Genomic DNA, 10,891 nt, shown 5'->3' with positions numbered 1-10,891 from the left:
AAAGTGGAGGGGCCTATCATGACACAGGAAAATCCCTCGCCATAACTACGCCGTTATACGAAAACGCTTATAACTCTAGAGTGCAAAGTTCAAACTGCTTCATATTTGATACACACGATCACTATCCAGAGCTAAACAACAAACAATAACCAATTTACCCACAATGCCTTGCGTTCTCAGAGGGCGCCGCTTCTGTGGTCGTCCTACACGAGCAGCTGTAGCGGAAAGACGATATGTCGTGTTGACTTGAAAACACTGTAGGATGAATCTTATTAGATGGAAGCACATTGCGATGGAAAATATACCAGGCTGTGAAAAGTGGGAGGGGCCTATCATGACACAGGAGAATTCTTCGCCATCAGCACGCTGTAATAGGAAAATGCTTATAACGCTTTAATGCAAAGTTCAAACTGCTTCATATTTGATACACACGATGATTGTCCATCCATAAACAATGCTCGATGACCAAATTACCCATCATGGCCAGTGGGAGGGGCCTATAATGACACACGAAAATCCCTCGCCATAACTACGCCGTTATACGAAAACGCTTATAACTCTAGAGTGCAAAGTTCAAAGTGCTTCATATTTGATACACATGATGACCGTGTAGCCCCAAACAACAAACGATAACCAAAAACACCCACAATGCCTTGCGCTCTCAGAGGGCGCCGCTTCTTGGGCCGTCCTACGCCAGCAGCTCTAGCGGCAAGACGACATGTTGTGTTGACTTCAAAACACTGTAGGATGAATCTTATTAGATGGAAGCACATTGCGATGGAAAATATACCAGGCTGTGAAAAGTGGGAGGGGCCTATCATGACACAGGAGAATCCTTCGCCATCAGCACGCTGTAATAGGAAAAAGCTTATAACTCCAGAATGCTAAATTCAAACTGCTTCATATTTGATACACACGACGACTGTCCAGCCATAAACAAAACTCCATAACCAATTTACCCATAATGCCTTGCGTTCTCAGAGGGCACCGCTTCTGTGGTCGTCCTACACGAGCAGCTGTAGCGGACAGACGATATGTCGTGTTGACTTCAAAACACTGTAGGATGAATCTTATTAGATGGAAGCACATTGCTATGGCAAATAGAGCAGGCTGTGAAAAGTGGGAGGGGCATATCATGACAGGAAAATCTTTCGCCATTTCTTGGTAAATGCAATATCTCAGTTGTTTTTACACCAATTTACACCAAATTTGCTCAGGCCAATTCCCAAAACAGTGGTATACGTGACCGTGGGTTACAGCCCCCGGCCGCTTCATCGGAACCTATGACGCCGCTCGCGGCTTTAATTAGGTTCCGATGTCCCAGAATGGGACAGAGGAACCTATTGTTTTCGCTATTATATCGTTTTATTATTATACCCCGCCCGCCTTTGATCGCTAATTCGACCCCCTAAAAATGCCCGAAAACTCACCGAAATTTGCACGCACCTCAGGCCTGGCGAAAAATTTGATAATTAGGTGGCGTGAAAAAAAACGGACAGAAAACGCACGCGTAGCGTGCGTTTTCGCCGCCAAAAAAACGATGGAACCGCACGACCGCCAGGTTTGACCGATATGTACGAAAATCGCCACGTGTAGTCTCCGCCCCAGAATGAGCAAAAAGTTACATTGTGACCCCGCCCAAAACCAAACAGGAAGTCAGCCATCTTGGGTCAAAGGTCAAAAATGGCGTTTCGCCCTCGAAACGCATCTGCGCGAACTAGTCTGAGGGGATTCATCCGATTCGCTTAAAACTTGGCAACACCACATAGGACCCATTGAAGATGAAAAGTTATCAAAAGAATTTTCGTATCTGTCACGGTTTGGTCGTGGCGCCGCCACAAAAATGCAATGCTAATTTTCGTTAGCACGCAAAAAATTCCAAATCTCCATAACTCTGACACACAAACTTCGATCAGCTTCAAATTTCACACAAAGGACATGTGCCCAAGCTTGGTCATGACTGCTTTGAAACATTTCCCATCATGCCTTGTGTTTTCGACCGGTGTCATTTAAGGTCATGTACACGGTTAGCATCAACAGGACGCCGTTCTAGGAAAAAGCTTATAACTCTAGAATGCAATGTTCAAACTGCTTCATTTTTGATACACACAATCACTGTCCAGAGCTAAACAACAAACGATAACCAATTTACCCACAATGCCTTGCGTTCTCAGAGGGCGCCGCTTCTGTGGTCGTCCAACACGAGCAGCTGTAGCGGACAGACGATATGTCGTGTTGACTTCAAAACACTGTACAATGAACCTACACAGAGGGGAGCAAATTCCTATTGAAGAAACAACAGACTGTGGTCAGTGGGAGGGGCCTATAATGACACACGAAAATCCCTCGCCATCACCACGCCATAAATACGAAAACGCTTATGACTCTAGAGTGCAAAGTTCAAACTGCTTCATATTTGATACACACGATCACTGTCCAGAGCTAAACAACAAACGATAACCAATGTACCCACAATGCCTTGCGTTCTCAGAGGGCGCCGCTTCTGTGGTCGTCCAACACGAGCAGCTGTAGCGGACAGACGATATATCGTGTTGACTTCAAAACACTGTAGGATGAATCTTATTAGATGGAAGCACATTGCTATGGAAAATAAACCAGGTTGTGAAAAGTGGGAGGGGCCTATCATGACAGGAGAATCCTTCGCCATCAGCACGCTGTAATAGGAAAAAGCTTATAACTCTAGAATGCAAAGTTCAAACTGCTTCATATTTGATACACACGATCACTGTCCAGAGCTAAACAACAAACGATAACCAATGTACCCACAATGCCTTGCGTTCTCAGAGGGCGCCGCTTTTGTGGTCGTCCTACACGAGCAGCTGTAGCGGACAGACGATATGTCGTGTTGACTTCAAAACACTGTAGGATGAACCTACACAGAGGGTAGCAAATTGCTATGGAAGAAAAAACAGGCTGTGATCAGTGGGAGGGGCCTATAATTACACGGGAGAATCCTTCGCCATCAGCACGCTATAATAGGAAAATGCTTATAACGCTTCAATGCAAAGTTCAAACTGCTTCATATTTAATACACACGATGATTGTCCATCCATAAACAACGCTCGATGACCAAATTACCCATCATGGCCAGTGGGAGGGGCCTATCATGACACAGGAAAATCCCTCGCCATAACTACGCCGTTATACGAAAACGCTTATAACTCTAGAGTGCAAAGTTCAAACTGCTTCATATTTGATACACACGACGACTGTCCAGCCATAAACAAAACTCCATAACCAATTTACCCATAATGCCTTGCGTTCTCAGAGGGCGCCGCTTCTGTGGTCGTCCTACACGAGCAGCTGTAGCGGACAGACGATATGTCGTGTTGACTTCAAAACACTGTAGGATGAATCTTATTAGATGGAAGCACATTGCTATGGCAAATAGAGCAGGCGGTGAAAAGTGGGAGGGGCCTATCATGACACAGGAAAATCCCTCGCCATAACTACGCCGTTATACGAAAACGCTTATAACTCTAGAGTGCAAAGTTCAAACTGCTTCATATTTAATACACACGATCACTGTCCACAGCTAAACAACAAACGATAACCAATTTACCCATAAGGCCTTGCGTTCTCAGAGGGCGCCGCTTCTGTGGTCGTCCTACACGAGCAGCTGTAGCGGACAGACGACATGTCGTGTTGACTTCAAAACACTGTAGGATGAATCTTATTAGATGGAAGCACATTGCTATGGCAAATAGAGCAGGCTGTGAAAAGTGGGAGGGGCCTATCATGAGACAGGAAAATCCCTCGCCATAACTACGCCGTTATACGAAAACGCTTATAACTCTAGAGTGCAAAGTTCAAACTGCTTCATATTTGATACACACGATCACTGTCCAGAGCTAAACAACAAACGATAACCAATTTACCCACAATGCCTTGCGTTCTCAGAGGGCGCCGCTTTTGTGGTCGTCCTACACGAGCAGCTGTAGCGGACAGACGATATGTCGTGTTGACTTCAAAACACTGTAGGATGAACCTACACAGAGGGGAGCAAATTGCTATGGAAGAAAAAACAGGCTGTGATCAGTGGGAGGGGCCTATAATTACACGGGAGAATCCTTCGCCATCAGCACGCTATAATAGGAAAATGCTTATAACGCTTCAATGCAAAGTTCAAACTGCTTCATATTTAATACACACGATGATTGTCCATCAATAAACAACGCTCGATGACCAAATTACCCATCATGGCCAGTGGGAGGGGCCTATAATGACACAGGAAAATCCCTCGCCATAACTACGCCGTTATACGAAAACGCTTATAACTCTAGAGTGCAAAGTTCAAACTGCTTCATATTTAATACACACGATCACTGTCCACAGCTAAACAACAAACGATAACCAATTTACCCATAAGGCCTTGCGTTCTCAGAGGGCGCCGCTTCTGTGGTCGTCCTACACGAGCAGCTGTAGCGGACAGACGACATGTCGTGTTGACTTCAAAACACTGTAGGATGAATCTTATTAGATGGAAGCACATTGCTATGGCAAATAGAGCAGGCTGTGAAAAGTGGGAGGGGCCTATCATGACACAGGAAAATCCTTTGCCATAACTACGCCGTTATACGAAAACGCTTACAACTCCAGGCCAATTCCCAAATCCCCAACAGTGGTATACGTGACCGTGGGTTACCGCCCCCGGCCGCTTCATCGGAACCTATGACGCCGCTCGCGGCTTTAATTAGGTTCCGATGTCCCAGAATGGGACAGAGGAACCTATTGTTTTCGCTATTATATCGTTTTATTATTATACCCCGCCCGCCTTTGATCGCTAATTCGACCCCCTAAAAATGCCTGAAAACTCACCGAAATTTGCACGCACCTCAGGCCTGGCGAAAAATTTGATAATTTGGTGGCGTGAAAAAAAACGGAAAGAAAACGCACGCTATGCGTGCGTTTTCGCCGCCAAAACAAACGATGGAACCACACGACCGCCAGGTCTGACCGATTTGCACGAAAATCGCCACATGTAGTCTTCGCCCCAGAATGAGCAAAAAGTTACATTGTGACCCCGCCCAAAACCAAACAGGAAGTCAGCCATCTTGGGTCAAAGGTCAAAAATGGCGTTTCGCCCCCGAAACGCATCTGCGCTATCTAGTCTGAGGCGATTCATCCGATTCGCTTAAAACTTGGCAACACCACATAGGACCCATTGAAGATGAAAAGTTATCGAAAGAATTTTCGTATCTGTCACGGTTTGGTCGTGGCGCCGCCACAAAAATGCAATGCTAATTTTCGTTAGCACGCAAAAAATTCCAAATCTCCATAACTCTGACACACAAACTTCAATCAGCTTCAAATTTCACACAAAGGACATGTGCCCAAGCTTGGTCATGACTGCTTTGAAACATTTCCCATCATGCCTTGTGTTTTCGACCGGTGTCATTTAAGGTCATGTACACGGTTAGCATTTACAGGACGCCGTTCTAGGAAAAAGCTTATAACTCTAGAATGCAAAGTTCAAACTGCTTCATATTTCATACACACGATCACTGTCCACAGCTAAACAACAAACGATAACCAATTTACCCACAATGCCTTGCGTTCTCAGAGGGCGCCGCTTCTGTGGTCGTCCTACACGAGCAGCTGTAGCGGACAGACGATATGTCGTGTTGACTTCAAAACACTGTAGGATGAATCTTATCAGATGGAAGCACATTGCTATGGCAAATAAAGCAGGCTGTGAAAAGTGGGAGGGGCCTATAATGACACGGGAGAATCCTTCGCCATCAGCACGCTATAATAGGAAAATGCTTATAACGCTTCAATGCAAAGTTCAAACTGCTTCATATTTGATACACACGATGATTGTCCATCCATAAACAACGCTCGATGACCAAATTACCCATCATGGCCAGTGGGAGGGGCCTATAATGACACATGAAAATCCCTCGCCATAACTACGCCATTATACAAAAACGCTTATAACTCTAGAGTGCAAAGTTCAAACTGCTTCATATTTGATACACACGATCACTGTCCACAGCTAAACAACAAACGATAACCAATTTACCCATAATGCCTTGCGTTCTCAGAGGGCGCCGCTTCTGTGGTCGTCCTACACGAGCAGCTGTAGCGGACAGACGATATGTCGTGTTGACTTCAAAACACTGTACGATGAATCTTATTAGATGGAAGCACATTGCTATGGCAAATAGAGCAGGCTGTGAAAAGTGGGAGGGGCCTATCATGACACAGGAAAATCCCTCGCCATAACTACGCCGTTATACAAAAACGCTTGCAACTCCAGAATGCAAAGTTCAAACTGCTTCATATTTGATACACACGATCACTGTCCAGAGCTAAACAACAAACGATGACCAATTTACCCACAATGCCTTGCGTTCTCAGAGGGCGCCACTTCTGTGGTCGTCCTACACGAGCAGCTGTAGTGGACAGACGATATGTCGTGTTGACTTCAAAACACTGTAGGATGAACCTACACAGAGGGGAGCAAATTGCTATAAAAGAAACAACAGACCGTGGTCAGTGGGAGGGGCCTAAAATGTCACTGCAAAATTCTTCGCCATCAACACGCTGTAATAGGAAAATGCTTATAACGCTCCAATGCAAAGTTCAAACTGCTTCATATTTGATACACACGATGATTGTCCATCCATAAACAACGCTCGATGACCAAATTACCCATCATGGCCAGTGGGAGGGGCCTATAATGACACACGAAAATCCCTCGCCATAACTACGCCATTATACGAAAACGCTTATAACTCTAGAGTGCAAAGTTCAAACTGCTTCATAATTGATACACACGATCACTGTCCAGAGCTAAACAACAAACGATGACCAATTTACCCACAATGCCTTGCGTTCTCAGAGGGCGCCGCTTCTGTGGTCGTCCTACACGAGCAGCTGTAGCGGACAGACGATATGTCGTGTTGACTTCAAAACACTGTAGGATGAATCTTATTAGATGGAAGCACATAGCTTTGGCAAATAGAGCAGGCTGTGAAAAGTGGGAGGGGCCTATCATGACACAGGAAAATCCCTCGCCATAACTACGCCGTTATACGAAAACGCTTATAACTCTAGAGTGCAAAGTTCAAACTGCTTCATATTTGATACACACGATCACTGTCCAGAGCTAAACAACAAACGATAACCAATTTACCCACAATGCCTTGCGTTCTCAGTGGGCGCCGCTTCTGTGGTCGGCCTACACGAGCAGCTGTAGCGGACAGACGATATGTCGTATTGACTTCAAAACACTGTAGGATGAACCTACACAGAGGGTAGCAAATTGCTATGGAAGAAAAAACAGGCTGTGATCAGTGGGAGGGGCCTATAATGACACGGGAGAATCCTTCGCCATCAGCACGCTATAATAGGAAAATGCTTATAACGCTTCAATGCAAAGTTCAAACTGCTTCATATTTGATACACACAATGATTGTCCATCCATGAACAACGCTCGATGACCAAATTACCCATCATGGCCAGTGGGAGGGGCCTATAATGACACACGAAAATCCCTCGCCATGACTACGCCGTTTTAAGAAAACGCTTATAACTCTAGAATGCAAAGTTCAAACTGCTTCATATTTGATACACACGATCACTGTCCAGAGCTAAACAACAAACGATAACCAATTTACCCACAATGCCTTGCGTTCTCAGAGGGCGCCGCTTCTGTGGTCGTCCTACACGAGCAGCTGTAGCGGACAGACGATATGTCATGTTGACTTGAAAACACTGTAGGATGAATCTTATTAGATGGAAGCACATTGCGATGGAAAATCTACCAGGTTGTGAAAAGTGGGAGGGGCCTATCATGACACAGGAGAATCCTTCGCCATCAGCACTCTGTAATAGGAAAAAGCTTATAACTCTAGAATGCTAAATTCAAACTGCTTCATATTTGATACACACGACGACTGTCCAGCCATAAACAAAACTCCATAACCAATTTACCCATAATGCCTTGCGTTCTCAGAGGGCGCCGCTTCTGTGGTCGTCCTACACGAGCAGCTGTAGCGGACAGACGATATGTCGTGTTGACTTCAAAACACTGTAGGATGAATTTTATTAGATGGAAGCACATTGCTATGGCAAATAGAGCAGGCTGTGAAAAGTGGGAGGGGCCTATCATGACAGGAAAATCTTTCGCCATTTCTTGGTAAATGCAATATCTCAGTTGTTTTTACACCAATTTATACCAAATTTGCTCAGGCCAATTCCCAAAACAGTGGTATACGTGACCGTGGGTTACCACCCCCGGCCGCTTCATCGGAACCTATGACGCCGCTCGCGGCTTTAATTAGGTTCCGATGTCCCAGAATGGGACAGAGGAACCTATTGTTTTCGCTATTATATCGTTTTATTATTATTATACCCCGCCCGCCTTTGATCGCTAATTCGACCCCCTAAAAATGCCCGAAAACTCACCGAAATTTGCACGCACCTCAGGCCTGGCGAAAAATTTGATAATTAGGTGGCGTGAAAAAAAACGGACAGAAAACGCACGCGTAGCGTGCGTTTTCGCCGCCAAAAAAACGATGGAACCGCACGACCGCCAGGTTTGACCGATATGTACGAAAATCGCCACGTGTAGTCTCCGCCCCAGAATGAGCAAAAAGTTACATTGTGACCCCGCCCAAAACCAAACAGGAAGTCAGCCATCTTGGGTCAAAGGTCAAAAATGGCGTTTCGCCCTCGAAACGCATCTGCGCTATCTAGTCTGAGGGGATTCATCCGATTCGCTTAAAACTTGGCAACACCACATAGGACCCATTGAAGATGAAAAGTTATCGAAAGAATTTTCGTATCTGTCACGGTTTGGTCGTGGCGCCGCCACAAAAATGCAATGCTAATTTTCGTTAGCACGCAAAAAATTCCAAATCTCCATAACTCTGACACACAAACTTCGATCAGCTTCAAATTTCACACAAAGGACATGTGCCCAAGCTTGGTCATGACTGCTTTGAAACTTTTCCCATCATGCCTTGTGTTTTCGACCGGTGTCATTTAAGGTCATGTACATGGTTAGCATTTACAGCACGCCGTTCTAGGAAAAAGCTTATAACTCTAGAATGCAAAGTTCAAACTGCTTCATATTTGATACACATGATGACCGTACAGCCATAAACAAAACTCGAGAACCAATTTACCCATAATGCCTTGCGTTCTCAGAGGGCGTCGCTTCTGTGGTCGTCCTACACGAGCAGCTGTAGCGGACAGACGATATGTCGTGTTGACTTCAAAACACTGTAGGATGAACCTACACAGAGGGGAGCAAATTGCTATGGAAGAAAAAACAGGCTGTGATCAGTGGGAGGGGCCTATAATGACACGGGAGAATCCTTCGCCATCAGCACGCTATAATAGGAAAATGCTTATAACGCTTCAATGCAAAGTTCAAACTGCTTCATATTTGAGACACACGATGATTGTCCATCCATAAACAACGCTCGATGACCAAATTACCCATCATGGCCAGTGGGAGGGGCCTATAATGACACACGAAAATCCCTCGCCATAACTACGCCATTATACGAAAACGCTTATAACTCTAGAGTGCAAAGTTCAAACTGCTTCATATTTGATACACACGATCACTGTCCAGAGCTAAACAACAAACGATGACCAATTTACCCACAATGCCTTGCGTTCTCAGAGGGCGCCGCGTCTGTGGTCGTCCTACACGAGCAGCTGTAGCGGACAGACGATATGTCGTGTTGACTTCAAAACACTGTAGGATGAATCTTATTAGATGGAAGCACATTGCTATGGCAAATAGAGCAGGCTGTGAAAAGTGGGAGGGGCCTATCGTGACACAGGAAAATCCCTCGCCATACCTACGCCGTTATACGAAAACGCTTATAACTCGAGAGTGCAAAGTTCAAATTGCTTCATATTTGATACACACGATCACTGTCCAGAGCTAAACAACAAACGATAACCAATTTACCCACAATGCCTTGCGTTCACAGAGGGCGCCGCTTCTGTGGTCGTCCTACACGAGCAGCTGTAGCGGACAGACGATATGTCGTGTTGACTTCAAAACACTGTAGGATGAATCTTATTAGATGGAAGCACATTGCTATGGCAAATAGAGCAGGCTGTGAAAAGTGGGAGGGGCCTATCATGACACAGGAGAATCCTTCGCCATCAGCACGCTGTAATAGGAAAAAGCTTATAACTCTAGAATGCTAAATTCAAACTGCTTCATATTTGATACACACGACGACTGTCCAGCCATAAACAAAACTCCATAACCAATTTACCCATAATGCCTTGCGTTCTCAGAGGGCGCCGCTTCTGTGGTCGTCCTACACGAGCAGCTGTAGCGGACAGACGATATGTCGTGTTGACTTGAAAACACTGTAGGATGAATCTTATTAGATGGAAGCACATTGCTATGGCAAATAGAGCAGGCTGTGAAAAGTGGGAGGGGCCTATCATGACACAGGAAAATCCCTCGCCATAACTACGCCGTTATACGAAAACGCTTATAACTCTAGAGTGCAAAGTTCAAACTGCTTCATATTTGATACACACGATCACTGTCCAGAGCTAAACAACAAACGATAACCAATTTACCCACAATGCCTTGCGTTCTCAGAGGGCGCCGCTTCTGTGGTCGTTCAACACGAGCAGCTGTAGCGGACAGACGATATGTCGTGTTGACTTCAAAACACTGTAGGATGAACCTACACAGAGGGGAGCAAATTGCTATGGAAGAAAAAACAGGCTGTGGTCAGTGGGAGGAGCCTATAATGACACGGGAGAATCCTTCGCCATCAGCACGCTATAATAGGAAAATGCTTATAACGCTTCAATGCAAAGTTCAAACTTCTTCATATTTGATACACATGATGATTGTCCATCCATAAACAATGCT

The sequence above is a fragment of the Gouania willdenowi genome, unplaced genomic scaffold, assembly GCF_900634775.1.
Source record: "Gouania willdenowi unplaced genomic scaffold, fGouWil2.1 scaffold_7_arrow_ctg1, whole genome shotgun sequence".
In the NCBI taxonomy this organism is placed as follows: Eukaryota; Metazoa; Chordata; class Actinopteri; order Blenniiformes; family Gobiesocidae; genus Gouania; species Gouania willdenowi.
This window is presented reverse-complemented; position numbering follows the sequence as displayed.